This window comes from Tupaia chinensis, unplaced genomic scaffold (genome assembly GCF_000334495.1).
Source record: "Tupaia chinensis unplaced genomic scaffold, TupChi_1.0 Scaffold000002_1, whole genome shotgun sequence".
Classification (NCBI taxonomy): Eukaryota; Metazoa; Chordata; class Mammalia; order Scandentia; family Tupaiidae; genus Tupaia; species Tupaia belangeri.
This window is the reverse complement of record NW_006159428.1, coordinates 6714512-6731103: the sequence shown is the minus strand read 5'-3', so window position 1 is coordinate 6731103 and position 16592 is coordinate 6714512.

The following is a 16592-nucleotide window of genomic DNA, read 5'->3' as shown; positions in this document are numbered from 1 at the left end:
AGTGAGCACACATACCCTATGCCAAAACCTTTAAAAAGGAAAAAAAAAAAAAAAAAAAACTCAGTGGCCAACTTGAATAGGCTTCTAGCAGCCAAAGATGGTATAATCTGAGCATCAGTAAGACAATAGAGGTAACAGATTGAAATACATGAAATATGTTTAAATCCCTGAGTCTATAATACAATCCAAAAACCATACATTGGTCATCTTTGGAGAATACTAGGGAATCAATTCACTGTTCTGAATACTGGAAAATAATAGAAAAGGATCAAGCTTTTAGTTGGTAATAAATCCCAGAATACCAGTCAATGTTAACAAAAATGAAGAAAACTCTCAAAGATGAACAAACCACTGATAAATAACATGGAAGCTAAAATAAACAGTTGGAGTCCTTTCTGTCACATATTCCTGCACAAACTCCATGGAGCTCTCCAGAGTGAACAAGTATTAAGAATTTTAGTGTTAAATTTTTTCATATGCATTACATATTTATTTTCTTTTAAGAAAGGTTTTTGCTATAGGGCACGTGCACTCACTGGAAAGACAGAGAGAGACAGAGACAGAAAGTGAGAAATCACCCCCCAGGGGGGGTGGCCATGCCACATTTCCTTCTCCTTCATTCTCCTCTCGGGATCTTGGGCACGCACACACATGCACACCTGATATGAATTTACACTGCCGGATCTAGGACTCAAATCACAGTCAACTATGTGGGAGTCCAGTGATGTAACCATTACACCATCTGTGGTCCCACATAATTCTTTTTTTTCTTTTAAGAGAGATTTTTGCTATAGCATGTGTGCACGCTCCAGAGAGACAGAGAGACAGAAAGCGAGAAATCACCCCCCAGGGGGGATGGCCACACCGCAATCCCTTCTCCTCCCTTCTCCTGTAGGGATTTTGGGCACATATATATATGTGCATGACTTTTAAGTCGCTGGGTCCAGGACTTGAACTATGGTCAACTACATGGGAGTCCAGTGACTTAACCATTACTCCATCTGCTGGTCCCCACATATTTCTTTATATAAATGAAGCCATACATATTAATATATGAATCTTCAGTTTCCTATTGATATTTCCACCTATGCTTTTAACAGCTTCATAGTATTATAGATGTACTATAACTGTTTATTAACTCTCTTGCTGATAACAAGATTGGACTAGCTGGTGGTGTGGTGGTAAAGGCGCTTGGATCCCACATTGCAGACTGTCCTGGACCCTGCAGCCTGAGAAACACACTGGGTGCATACACTTACATGCCCAAATTCTTTCAAAAGCAGGGAGAAATGAGGAAAAGGGTTGTGTCATGACCATTCTCCATGCTTTCTCACCTTCTGTCTCTCTTTCTCTCTTTGGCAAACACATGTGCCCTCTGGCAACTTTTTTAAAAAGATCATTTACAAGTTGTGTTACCAATTCTGCTACCTGCATATCCTTATTCATATGTCTCTGTATACATATGTAATTATTTTAATGAAATAGTTTTAAGTGACAAATTGTTGGGTGATATAGAGGATATAGATTTTAAGAGTTTTATTGAGGTTAATTGATATAAATAAATAGCCTGGCAAAATATGACATATGAATACACTCATGAAACCAACGAATAGTCTGATAGATTTTGACATATGAAACACACACAGAACATACCCATCACCCCCACATTGCTTCATCCCCTTTGTAATCCTTCTCTCTCATACATTTCCCAGTTCCCAGAAAATCACTAATCTATTTTCTTTTCTTTTTTTTTTTTTTGAAGAGGTTTTCGCTATAGGGTGCATGCGCTCGCCAGACAGAGAGAGACAGAGAGACAGAAAGCGAGAAATCACCCACCAGGGGGGATGGCCATGCCACAATCCCTTCTCCTCCGTTCTCCTCTTGGGATCTTGGGCACGCACGCACACGCGCCGGGCGTGAGTTTTAAGCCACCGGGTCCGGGACGCGATCCGTGTGGGAGTCCAGCGACATAGCCATTATGCTAACTGCTGGTTCCCAATCACTAACCTATTTTCTAATACTTGGCTAAAGAGTTTAAAAACAAAACGCCTTATGTTTTTAAGGCGTTATTAAGACAAGCACAATAGGGAAAAGAGATTGAACTCAACCCCACTGAGACAAAAGGCATAAGGTTGTTTGTTTGTTTTGAAAGATTTATTTAATTTCATCTATCTTTTTTTTTTTAATTTCCTACAGGGCATGTATGCTCACCAGAGAGAAATAGAAAAAGAGAGAGAGAGAAAGCAAGCTGCCAGATCTGGGATTCAAACCATGGGCAGCCATATGAGAATCCAACACCTTAACCACCACTCCATGTGCTGGTCCCAAAAGGGCTTTAACCCTGAGAAAAGCTAGTGAAAAGTAGTGAAAGATATTGAAAGAAGCTTGGCCAATGTTTAGGCCATCTGTGTTTGCTAATTGTCACTGTTAGGCTTCTGCCCTCAGAGACTGGGAGATAAGGAGCACTATTTTTCTTCATGATTGCACTTCAAACAGAAGGCTCCTGGGGCCAGCAGGTGGCATGGTGGCTACAGCACTGGAATACACACATGACCATCTGCAGTTTGCAGAACTGGCAGTTTGCTTTCCCACATTGTTGTTCTCTCATTATCTCTCTCTCTCTCTCTCAAGCACGCAAACCCTGTAGCAAACTAGAAAGAAAGAAGAAAAAAAGAAAGAAAGAAAGAGAAAGAAAGAAAGAAAAGGAAGGAAGGAAGGAAGGAAGGAAGGAAGGAAGGAAGGAAGGAAGAAAGAAAGAAAGAAAGAAAGAAAGAAAGAAAGAAAGAAAGAAAGAAAGAAAGAAAGAAAGAAAGAAAGAAAGAAAGAAAAATAAAATTAGATAATTGTTTAACAAAAAAAAAAATAGAAGAAAAGAGATGGCTCCCAAGTCCCAGGTCTTGGGATGTTCTTGGGTTATAAAACAGGTGAGAAGTTAAGAGGAAATTTATGTATCAAAGGGAGAAAGAAAGGATTTATAATTACAAATCTAAAGTTAATGCTCTAAGAAAGAGAGGTCAGAGTGATATCACTAGGAAGCAGTATAAAGTTTAGCTAAACTGAGTGAAATGTTAAGGTTTCTTGGTTACACTATAGGTTTGTATATTCTAGAATTTTATTTAGATGGAGTCATAAAGGAAATACACTAATAATCTGCCTTTTTTGCACACAGTATAAATATTTTTATATTCATCCATAATGTTGTATGCATGAATAGTTCATTATTTTTCATTTCTATTGCCATAGGTCTCTTGGGAAATATTGAGTAAATATTTGTCAAATACCCCATGTTGAAATTGAAAGTGTTTTTTCACAAAATGCCAAAATGGTGTTGATATACTGATTCAAGGTGACTTTCATTCATGTCAGACATTGGACAAGTTCAGGACTCTGAGCCTGAGGGTTGCCCCGGGTTTGAGTTACATGTGTGAGCCCAGTACCTCAATCACATAACATGTTTTTGAACTTTATCAAGATTAGCATACATATCAATAATTCATTCTTTTTTACTGCTGTATTATATTTCATTGTGTGAATTTAGCAATGTGTTTATTCAGTCATCTAAGATGTATGCTTAGATGGTTTCCAATTACAGTCTGTATTTTTTCATAGTTTATTTGTTATATAAGATGTATGCTTAGATGGTTTCCAATTACAGGCTGTATTTTTTCGTAGTTTATTTGTTATACATTCAATCACTGTATATCATTACATCTTGTAAAATGAATTTTCCAGCACGAATACAGTATCTGTTAGTCCAGTTAAAGAGATTATCATACATGTTATCATCAACAGATAATTTTCCATTTTTATGTCCCTTAAATGTTTTCCTCTTTCTTTTTCCCCTTGATTTCCTTCCTCTCACCCTCCCCTATATCTCACCCTCCTCCACACTGTTTCTAGTATCCATAATTGTTCTCCATTATTTTATATCTTCCAATCTTTCAATACTGCCATAGAGTGTGGACATACAGTATATATTAACTGGGTATATACAGTGTCTCTCTTTCATAATCTGGCTTTCTTGACTTAACAGTAAACCTTCCATGTTCATCCACTTTCTGTCAAATGGCAAAGTCTTGTTTTTATGGCTGAGAAGTATTCCATAGTGTATATGAGTTACACTTTTCCAATCTATTCATTTGTTCATGGACATTTGGATTTGTTCTATGTCTTAACAATTGTGAAAGATGCTACAATAAACATTTATGCAAAAGTCTTATACATAAATATGAATGTTAGTCATAATTTCATTGAGATAAATACCTGAGACTGGAATTGTTGGGTTATCTGCTAAGTATATTTTTAAGTTATAAAAAACTACCAAATTGTTTTCCAAAGTGGTTATAAATTTTACCTTTTCACCAAAAATTGATAAGAGTTTTGGTTGCTGCACATCCTTGCCAACAATTAGTCTTCTCAGTCTTTTTAATTTTAGTCCTTTTAATAAATGTGTAGTAGTACTTCATTATAATTTCAATTTGAATTTGGCTAAGATTACATAATATCAAGTTTCTAGATTGATATCATAATTGGAATATTTAGTTTCCAGCTGAATCCAATTGTCCCAGTAGAGTTGATAAATAATCATGTTAAGCATGTTTTATATGCTTGATTATCCAAATACCCTCTTTTGTAAATTGTCTCAAGTTTTCTGTCCTTTTTTATTGAATTGTTATTTTTTTACATTCATTCTCTGTATTATACTGTTTTTGTTATTATCAACCTGAAAGAAAACTCTATAAATTTTGACCTTAAGCTCTTTGTTAGATTCATGTAGTATGAATATTTCATATAGTGAAAATAAATATTTTGATTTTCTTAGTGGTATCTTCTAGAAAGCAGGCAGTTATAACTTTGACGAAGTCAATTTATCATTTTTTATGGTGAGTAGTTTTCTATGTCCTTTTTGATAGATAATCTTTACCAGCCCCAAAGTATCAAAATTTTTCATTTTCTCCTAAAAATTTTGTAGTTTTAGTTTATATGTTTAGGTCAATGGCAGATTTCAAAGTTGTTTTTGTTTATGGCTTAAGATTAATGTTAAGGTATGTGTTTTTACTAGGGATATCTAGTTGTTCCAGTGTCATTTTTTTTAAGAGAAATTTTACTATTGGGTGTGTGCACTCGCCAGAGACACAGAGAGACAGAAAATGAAAAATCACCTCCCGGGGGGGGATGGGGGGGGGATGGCCATGCCACAATCCCTTCTCCTTCATTCTCCTCTCATGATTTTGGGCATGCATACACATATGCCGGACATGAGTTTTAAGCTGCCAGGTCCAGGACACGGACCACAGTCAAATACCTGGGAGTCTAGCAACATAATCATTATGCCATCTGGTAATCCCTCCAGTGTCATTTTCAAAAGTTTACTTCTCCAGAGAGAGACACAGCCACCACCCCCAACACATTGTCCATACCATAGTCCACTCCTAGACTCAGGTGGCCTAGGTCCTAGGCACACATATGGACACCCAGGATGGAGAAGGAAGTCCCAGGACATGAACCAAGGAGGTTCTCATGTGGATTCAATTGTGTTACTGCAGTATCATCACCAGGATCCTTTCTCTAATAGAAAAGAATTAACTCTTATGCAAAAATTTAAAATTAAAATATTTTAAATTTTTAAAAAAACATGGAAGTTCTATTTTGAATTCTCTATACTTCGCCATTGAGCTATATGTTTACTTTTATTTATACCAATACTATATACTAAGTTGAATGCTACAACTTTCTTATAGGTCTTAAAAATAAAATAGTGCAACTACTACAAATTGTTCTGTCTCAAAATTATCTGCCTATTCGACTTTTCATTTAAATTTTAGTATAAAGTCCTCGATTTCTTCTTAAAATGAGAGGAAGCTAATAGAATGGTGATTATACTAAGCTACAGATACATTGCACAGAATGAATGGCCTTCTTAACAATATCAAGTTTTCCAATTCATCCAACATGTCATAGCTATTTATTTAGATCTTCTTTCATTTCTCTTATTAGTTATTTAAATTTTTTTTGAGAGGTTTTGCTATAGGGCGCATGCACTTGCCAAAAAGACAGAGAGAGTCAGAGAGACAGAAAGTGAGAAATCACCCCCCCGGGAGGATGGCCACATCACAACCCTTCTCCTCTATTCTCCTCTCAAGATCTTGGGCATGCACACACATGTGCCTGGCGTGAGTTTAAGCCACCAGGTCCAGGACTCGAACTGCAATCAACTACATGGGAGTCCAGCGACATAGCCATTACACCAATTGCTGGTCCCTCCAGTTATTTGAAGTTTCTAATGTAGCTTTTTTGATCATCTGTAAATTCTAAGTATTTTATCATTAAGGTACTGTAAAAAGAACTCTTCATTTTGTTTCTATTTTATGTCGTTATATATAAATGCAATCAACGTATGTATACTAATCTTAGATTCTGAGACTTTGCTTATAATATTTTTAAGAGTTTCTTGAAAGATTCCTTAAGTTTTAATATTTAGACAATCATGTCAATTGCAAAAGAAACAATCTTCCTTCTTCCTTTCCAATGTTACGCCTGCTATGACTTTTATCTGTCTTATTGCCCTGGCAATAGTAACAGGATATTGAATAGAAGAGATCAGTAGATATCTTTGCCTTATATCTGATCTATGAAAGGGAAAACCTGTCTTTCACTATGAAGTACAGATTTTTTTCATAGATGCCTTTTTCAGGTTGAGGAAATCCCTTTCTTATCTCACTATGATGAATGTTTTTATCTTGAACATATGCTACATTTTATCAAAATCTTTTTCTGCATTTATCAAAACAATCACATACTGTTTCATCTGTATTTGTTTAATTTGGCTAATTATATTGTGAGATTTTACAAATATTAAGCCAAAGTTGTGTTCCTTAAATAAACTCTATTCAGCTAAAACCATAGGTGATGTGTACTTTTTAAAAAAATGTATCAATGATTCAATTTGCCAATATTCTGTGGAGGAGTTTTTAATCTATGTTAATTAAAATATTGTGTCGTTAGAAAAGCCATGATGTGTTTTTCTATGCAAAAATCCATCATGACTGTTCTTTTTTTAATTATTTAATTTCATTATTATCATAATCTTTTTCATATTACATTGAATCACATGTATCTTTATGGTGCATTACATTTCTATTTCCTGCATGATCACCATGCATATCAGTCAAGACAAAGACATTACTATCCACATCATCATAATCAAATAGCATTTCATCATTTTTTCCATATTATTATTATTATTTATTTTCATTATTTTTTTAAACATTCAATCACTATATATCATTTGGCTTGTAACATGAAAGACTTCTCAGACCAGTCCAGTTGAGAATACTGTACATGTTATCATCAACGGGTAATAAGCCATTTCTGTGTCCCACTAATGTCATGCCTCTCTATTTGTTCTCTTGCTATCCTTCTCTATACTCTTCCCTTTTCCCACCCCACCCCATTCCACACTATCTTCAGTATCCATAACTATTGTCACTGCTTTATGCCCTCCAATATTTCTGTCTTTACCACGAAGTGTGGGTAATCAGTATATATTAAATGAATACATACAATATCTTTCTTTCATATCCTGGCTTGCTTCACTCAGCAATAGATCCACCATATTTGGCCATTTTCTATCAAATGCCAGGTCTTATTTTTCATGGCTGAGTTGTATTCCATAGAGTATATGTGGCACACTTTCCATCCATTCATCTCTTTGTGGACATTTAGGTTGGTTCCAGGTCTTAGCGATCATGAATAATGCTGCAATAAACATTGATGCACAAGCACTTTTCCAACTGAGCATTCGCCTGTTCTTTGGGTAGATATCCAGAAGTGGGATTGCTGGATCAAATGGTAGTTCTATTGGTAGATCTTTGAGGAACCTCCATATTGTTCTCCACAATGGCTGAACCAGTTTACATTCCCACCAACAGTGTAGGGGAGTTCCCCTTTCACCACATATTCCCTCTGCATCATTACTTTTCTGACAGCCCAATATTTGGTTTCTGACTCTGATAAATATTTGTCAGATTTTGGTATCAGTGTGACACTGGTCTCATAAAATAATTTTGGGAGTACTCCTTTCTCCATGTTCAAAAAAATATTCAGTGTTATGAAGTACTATGTGGTACTTCAGGGGCTTTGGGTTTTTGTTGTCGAAAGTTTTTGCATTACAAAGTCAATTTCCTTAATAGATAAATGACTATTCCAATGTTCTACTCCTTCTTGAATAACTTGTGAGAAGTTATGTTTCTCAAGAGATTTGTCCATTTGTTGCTCAATTTATTGGCACAATTTATTCCTATAATTAGTCATTCTCTTATTAAAATCTGTAGGATATGTAACGATATTCCTTGTCTTATTAATGATATCGGTCATTTATATTTCTCTTTGTGTTGATGTATATCAGTTGTAGTCATCATTCAAAGAATAGATTTTAATTTTTTCTATTTCTATATAATGGATTCTACACTGATTTTTTTTTTCTTTTCTTCTTTTATTTGTCTTTTTTGTGTGTCGAGGGCTGACTCTCAGTAGATGGCAGGCAGTGAGGGAGCTGCTCTGCTGTGTACAAACCCAAACCCAGAAGAAGGTCATCTACAAATGTTTTAGCACCTGATTCTTTTTTTTTTTTAATATATTTTGTACATTCAATTACTGTACATCACTACAGCTTGTAAAATGAATTTACCCAACATGAACACACTTCCCACCAGTCCAGTTGAAGATATCATACACATTATCAACAGACAATCCTCCATTTCTGTGTCCCTCAAATGTCTTGCCTATTTTCTCCTTTATTCTAATTTTTTTTTCATTTTACCTGTATCGAGTTTAATTTGCTCTTCTCTTGTAGCTCTTAATGTGGAAATTTATGTCAAAAATTTTAAACTTCCTTCTCTTCTAATACAAGCATTTAAAGCTATAAATCGTGTTAACCACTGCCGTTGCTCTGTTCCACAAATTTTGAAATGTTGTACTTCATTATCAGTCATCTAAGAATATTTTCTTATTCCCTTATGATTTCTTCTTTTAGCAATGGGTTAGATATGTGTTATTTAATTTCAAAGTATTTGTAAATGTGGTAAATATTTTAGTTATTAATTTTTAATTTAATTATGCTATGGCCATTGAATACACTGTGTAATATAAAAATCTTTGGAAATTTACTTTATGGCCTGGTATGTGTGTACTTTGATGAACATTCCTTATGTACTTGAAAAGAACGTTTATCCCACTGTTGTTGGATACAATGTTTTGTAAATGGTAATATCTGAAGCTGGTTGATGGTATGCTTAGATCTAGTCAAACTGAATTTTTGTCTATTCTATTAATTACTGAGGAAATGGTGATAAAAATCTCTAAGTATTTTTTCTACCTGTTGAGTCAGATTTTACCACATGAATTTTGAAGTGTTGTTATTAGGTCCACATGTATTTAAAATTGCTGTCTTTCTAAAGAATTGTTCCATTCATGATGATAAAGTCCCTCTTTATCTCCTGTATAACTCTCTGTCTTAAAATCATTTAAAAATTAATATACTCAGGGGCCAGCAGATGGTGTAATAGCCATGTCACTGGATTTCCATGTAGTCGACCATGGTTCAAGTTCCGGACCAGGTGGCTTAAACTCACACTGGGCATGTGTGCATGCGTGCCCAAGATCCTGAGAGGAGAATGGAGAAGAAGGGATGGCAGCATGGCCATTCCCCCGGAGGGTGACTTCTTGCTTTCTGTCTCACTGTCTCTCTCTGTCTTGCTGACAAGTGCATGCACCCTATAGCAAAAACCTCTCAAAAAATTTTTATAAATCACCAAATAAAGTATTTATAGTACCATTATTTTAAACAACTTACCTGTTAAGAATACGAAAAATAAAATATGAAAAATAACAATTTACCTTGTTAAGAAATATGAAATATAAAAATAACCTTTTATATGCAGCCATTTATTTACCATTTCTGGTACTTCTTTATTCCCCTGTTCTGTAAAGTAGGGTTTCTATTAGTATCCTTCCTCATCAGCCTTAAAAAATGACCTTTAGGAGTTCTTGTTTTGTAGATGTGCTGGATCCAAGTTCTCTGTTTCCACTTACTGAAGTGGAATGCCTTTTTTCCACCCACTCTCTTTGTTTCACCTAATTTTTTAAGGGATATTTTCTGTGGATATATAATTATAATTTGACAAGATTCCTTCCTCAGTCTTTCCTACCCCATCAACATTTTAAAGACATTTCCATTGACTTCAGGACTCTAATGTACTGATAAGCCAGCAAACATTCTTATTGTTGGTCAGTTGTACGCTGTCTTTTTCCCCCAGATGCTTTCACAATTTTCTTTTAGTTTTTAGCAGCCTATGATATGTCTAAAAAAGCTTCTCTGTGTGTTTATGTTTCACTGAATTAATTTTCATGGATCAGTAATTCAATATTTTTTCATCAAGTTTGGAGAAATTTGTCATTAAGTATATATTTTTCCTGCCCATGTTTACTTCTCGTCTAGGATTCCAATAACACATATATTAGACCTGATGATATTTTTCATGTCTCAGAGGTCCTATTTATGTTTTCATTGCTATTTCCCACCTGTTATATTTCACTTCAGCTACACTACTTTTCTATTCTAGAATTTCCACTTCATTTTATTTAAGTTTTGATTTCTCTACTGAGATTCTTATCTGTTAACTCAATCTTACTACAATTTCTTTTAATTCTAGAAACATATATTGTCTACTAGCTACTTTAAAGTCTTTGCTAAATCCATTTGGATCACATCACATTTTTATTGACTACGTCCTGTTATCTTCACTCATCCTGTATCTTTTCTTATCTAGTTATTTTTTATTGTGTGCTAGATGTCATTAGTGATACATTATAGAAACCCTAAATTGTTATCTTTGCTTTGAAGAGCGATTTTGTTCTTATAAGCCATTATTAGCTAATCATTTTTAAATTATGTTGGTTTGGTTTTATGCATTGTTATAGACAATAAGTGGAAGCCCAAGATATTTTCCAAACACTTCTAACTTGGCCGAAATCAACCTCCAAGTAAGTCTCCCTTGCAAATCCTGTCAGTTTGCTTTTAGGCTTTATTAGAGTGGGTGTAAAACAGTGGTCTTCAACTGCAGATCAATTCATTTTCTTCCCAAGTGACATTTAGCAATGACTAGAGACATTTACACATCTGGGGTGGGAGACACCACTGGCATTTGTTGAGTCGAGGCCAGGGATGCTGCTAAACATTCTACAAGACACAGGACAGTTCCATACAACAAAAGGTTATCTGGCTCACGTTATCTATAGTGGCAAGATTGAAAAACCCTGGTAAGCAACCAGTAGATGGCATAATGGTTACATCACTGGACTCCCATATAGTCTACCATGGTTTAAGTCGCGGACCTGGTGGCTTAAACACACTCCAGGCATGTGTGCATGTGTGCCTAAAATCCCAAGAGGAGAATGGAGAAGGGATTGCAGCATGGCCATTCCCCCTGGAGGGGTGATTTCTCACTTTCTGTCTGTCTCTCCAGTGAGACCACATGCCTTAAGATCCCAAGAGGTTAATGGAGAAGGTATTGTGGCATGGGCATCTCCCTGGGGGGTAATTGCTTGCTTTGTCTCTGTCGCTGTCTTTTTGGCGAGACCACATGCCTTATAGCAAAAACCTCTCAAAAGAAAAAAAAAAAAAGAAAGAAAGAAAGAAAGAAAGAAAGAAAGAAAGAGAAAGAAAAGAAAAAGAAACACCATGATAAGCTCTACTCTCCTGCTTAGAGATTAATGAGGACCTCCATTCCACTTTTTCACTTGGACTGGTAGATTTCCAATGATTTTCAGCCCTACCTGATGTCTAACATCTCTAACTAGTTCCTCTCTCGTAAGCATCATGCAGTCTTGCTCTGCAGGTGCTATTTTTTTGATAGGACAATTTGTAACATCACATCGCAAGGCAATAAGTGGAGCAATGAGAACAATCTGTGCCCATTTTTACAATGTAACCCCTTCTTTTATTGGTAGAGGTCTTTCCCTTCAGGTGTGTGTACTCCCCAGAGAGAAAGACAGAGATGGTGAGAGGAAAAATGATAAATCATCCTCCCAAAGGGGAGGGCCATGCCACAATCCCTTCTCTTTCATTCTCCTCCCAGGATTTTGGGTACACCTGCCCACACACCTGGTGTGAGTTTCAAGCCACTGGGTCTGGGACTTGAACTGTGGTCAGTCATGTGGGAGTCCAGCAATGTAGCTGCTACACCATCTGCTGGCCCAGTGCTAATAATTTTTAGGTCATGTCATTTCCTTAATACAAGCCTTTATTTTCTTTTGAGCACTTGAACTTAAATATCAAATCTCTGACTACATGTCATGGTTATATTTCTACTACAATGAATATACTTAATTATATCTCTGGGGAATTTTGTTAAATATCAGACTCTTAAATTCAAAATATAGCTTAATCTGATGATATAATAAGCTAAAGCTTCACATGCTGGCCAGATGCCTAAGAAATTACTTCTGTTGTTAGGAATTAACTTATACATACATATGTGAATATTGCTATTGTAATGGAAACCTGATCCCTTGCATTATATTTCACTAATACCTTTTTATTTTTACACATACTATCGGCTTATACTACTAAAGGAATGTAATGACAGCACATTGTAATACACAGATACTTCAAAAAGTTTGTGGAAATGGAATTAAAGTATGAGTTTATTCGGTGCAAAATAAAATCTTAAAATCCATGAACAATGGGACCAGCAGATGGCATAACGGTTACATCGCTGGACTCCCACATGGTCAACCACAGTTTAAGTCCTGGACCCAGTGGTTTAAAACTCATGCAATATGTGTGTACACATGTGTCTAAATCCCCAAGAGGAGAATGGAGGAGAAAAGATTGCTACATGGACATCCCCCCCAGGAGATGTTTTCTTGCTTTCCATCTCTCCAGTGAGCACACACACTTTAGCAAAAATTTCTCAGGGAAAAAAAAAAAATCCATGAACAGGTTTTTCATAAGCACCTTTTCAGGAACCAGCAGTTAGCGTAATGGCTATGTCGCTGGACTCCCACGTAGTCGACCGCGGTTCGCGTCCCGGACCCGGTGGCTTAAAACTCATGCTTAAAACGCACGTGAGTGCGTGCCCAAGATCCCGAGAGGAGAATGGAGTAGAAGGTATTGTGGCATGACCATCCCCCCTGGGGGGTGATTTCTCGCTTTCTGTCTCTATGTCTCTCTGTCTGTCTGGCGAGCACATGCGCCCTATAGCGAAAACCTCTCCAAAAAAAGAGTTCATAAGCACCCTTTCTGTGAATTTCTTGAATACTTCTCAAGTGAGTTGATGAATAAAGTAAAAAACTAAAGACAAAAAAATTATAACCTTCCAACACAGTTTTATGCCAAGGTATCATGGATGAGAAACACCATCCTACTTGAATCAGAGTATATCAAGTCCCATCACAGTATGTTTTCTCTCAAGCTATTCATGGCCATGTTGGCCTATACCACGCAGCCTCCTCTGCTACACTGCCTTCTCACTCAGTAACTCAATACATCAATCCTTCCACCCCCAAGATGAAATCTAGGTCTCAACTCAGACATAAGCAATAAAGGATAATGCTTTCATCAGCTCACACTGTCTTTCTAATCTATGAAGGAGGCTCTCTCTCTCCCCCATTTTCATAACACAACACAAAATTTTTAAAAAAGTATCATCCTCGGGAACCAGCGGTTAGCGTAATGGCTATGGCGCTGGACTCCCATGTAGTCGACCGCGGTTCGTGTCCCGGACCCGGTGGCTTGAAACTCACGCCGGGCGCGTGTGCGTGCGTGCCCGGGATCCCGAGAGGAGAATGGAGGAGAAGGGATTGCGGCGTGGCCATCCCCCCTGGGGGGTGCTTTCTCGCTTTCTGTCTCTATGTCTCTCTCTGTCTGTCTGGCGAGCGCACGCGCCCTACAGTGAAAATTTCTCCAAAAAAAAAAAAAAAAAGTATCATCCTCGGGAACCAGCGGTTAGCGTAATGGCTATGGCGCTGGACTCCCATGTAGTCGACCGCGGTTCGTGTCCCGGACCCGGTGGCTTGAAACTCACGCCGGGCGCGTGTGCGTGCGTGCCCGGGATCCCGAGAGGAGAATGGAGGAGAAGGGATTGCGGCGTGGCCATCCCCCCTGGGGGGTGCTTTCTCGCTTTCTGTCTCTATGTCTCTCTCTGTCTGTCTGGCGAGCGCACGCGCCCTACAGTGAAAATTTCTCCAAAAAAAAAAAAAAAAAGTATCATCCTCACAGCAGAAATTACACTTCTTCACTTGGTTTGGAATCTACTACCCTACCTAGTAAGGTAAGTAGAAATAAAATATGTGGGCTCGTAACTGACATAAAAAACATGAAGTTCACATCTAAACACTGCCTTGTTTATTGCATTAATTTAACTCTTATAGCTTTATCACGGTACTGTTTTCTCTTCTGAGCAGAGGATGTTACCTATTCATTTGACTTTTCGTGAGTATTCAATATTGTTGCTTTTGCTTTTTGCTTGTAAACTTAGGAAAGATAAGGTTTATCATTCCTTCATTTAATTAGCTTTGTTCAGTGTAAAACAAAAATAGTATCCAATTTTTATATGATGGCTAGAACAATGACTAAGTTTACCAAGATAAACACAAACAGTAATTGGGATATTCATAATCCATGCTTGATAAAAGGAAGATAATTAGCTATGTCACAAATATATATAAATATCATAAGAAAAGTAATATTTGAAACCCAGGAAACATGTAACAAAACCATTTTGCAGAGGTAAATACTTTTTAGTGGTTATCATTTTCATGTTCTTACCTGATAGGTGGCTGGCCACCAAAAGACTACTTCAATAATCAGGATCGATATGTTATTCTGTAGGCTAGCATTGATTTTAACCATAAAGTTGTTCATACTCAAATGAATCAGGAGTCGGTCAACTTTATCATAAGGAAAATATGTCATCCTATAGCTACATATTTGGAATACCTAATTTCTGCTTACTTTACCCTTTGTAATTACCATATGATATTTTGATTTTAAATGAAAAAAATACATATCTGCTTCTCCAAAAAGATTACAAAATAAGTACTTTGTTTTAGGGTTCATGTTTATTTTCCATTTACTTTTATTGATCTTACAGGCAGAATAGTATCGTGATCTCTCTATTACATTCAACAACACCAAAAATCTACAACTCTGGTGTCAATAACAATAATTACTGAAAATTGAGCAAGCAATTTACAACTATCTGCAATTAAGGAAAATAGGTTCAAAAGGCATATAATTGCAGTAACAGTAAAATAGCATTTATGTGTGTTAAGACGTGAAAAGCCAACATAACTTTAGTACCTCAGGCATTTTTCTAATTGTGATATTTACATAAATCTTGGAAATCGAAGAGCACATTGGCCAGTCACCAATGATCATAAAAAGAAAATACATAAAAGTGCCCATAATCGCTAATAGTATGCGTTCAACTCTTTAGTAACATGGTGTGGTACTATTATCCTTTCCAAAGCATTAAAATCAATATTACATTTGCCTCAGCTTTTTTACAAATGAACAATCAGATGAAGATGCCCTCATTTCGGAAACTAAGGTCATTAATGTTTATCTTCACTTGAAACATTTCAGAAGGCTTGTGAACCTAAACAATTTTAGACTACTGGGTGAACAGTGACATCTAGTGGTTATTATATCCCTAAACAAACATCTTTGAGTATCCATAAGCTAAGTGAAGCCAGAACGAACATTACCTTCAACATTGACACAAGCGCATTTCTAACGAACCTGCATAAGAAAATTATAAACACTTCTAATATAATCCCTCTAATTCAGTAATGGTTTGAAAGAAAAGCTAACACTAGGCTCCTATTCATTCTTAATCAACAGCCCTTTTCCAGGAAAATAATGTTGGTGGAATTTTCATGAAAATCCAATTTTGACTTTTTCATGTCTCAGTTTTTGTTTATAACAGAGCAATATAAAGAATTCTGAAACACTATGAACTCTTGAAAAATCAAATCTATGGCTGTTATGATGGATCGGAATGGCCCAGCAAACTCCACATGATATGCGAAAGTAAGACATAAAATCTGCCAGCCTATTATTTTATTGTTGGATTGGGTTTACTCTGGACATGTCATTAAGTTTTTGTAAACAGGGGACATCTTTTTCATCAGGATGTTTTAATATAACTGAGTCATGAAATGGAATTATAGAACAGAAAAGGAATTATAGAATTGTTTTACCATCAAAAAGTCATTGGTTCCTAGGTTTGTTTCCTTTTCAATACAAAGTCAGTACCCAGTAAATATCCTTTATCCAAAATACTTGGGGCCATAAGTGTTTTGTATTGGGGATATTTCTGAATTTTAGATTTGGGATATCTTTGAATTTGGGGGTATTTGTATATGCACATGTACATAACATGAAAATACCCCAAAACCCCTGGGGATAGGAATCCATGTCTAAAAACAAAATGCATCTGTGTTTCATATATACCTCATGCACATAACCTGAAGGTACTTTGATACAATACTTTTATACTGAAGCATTTTGACTGTGACCGGTCACA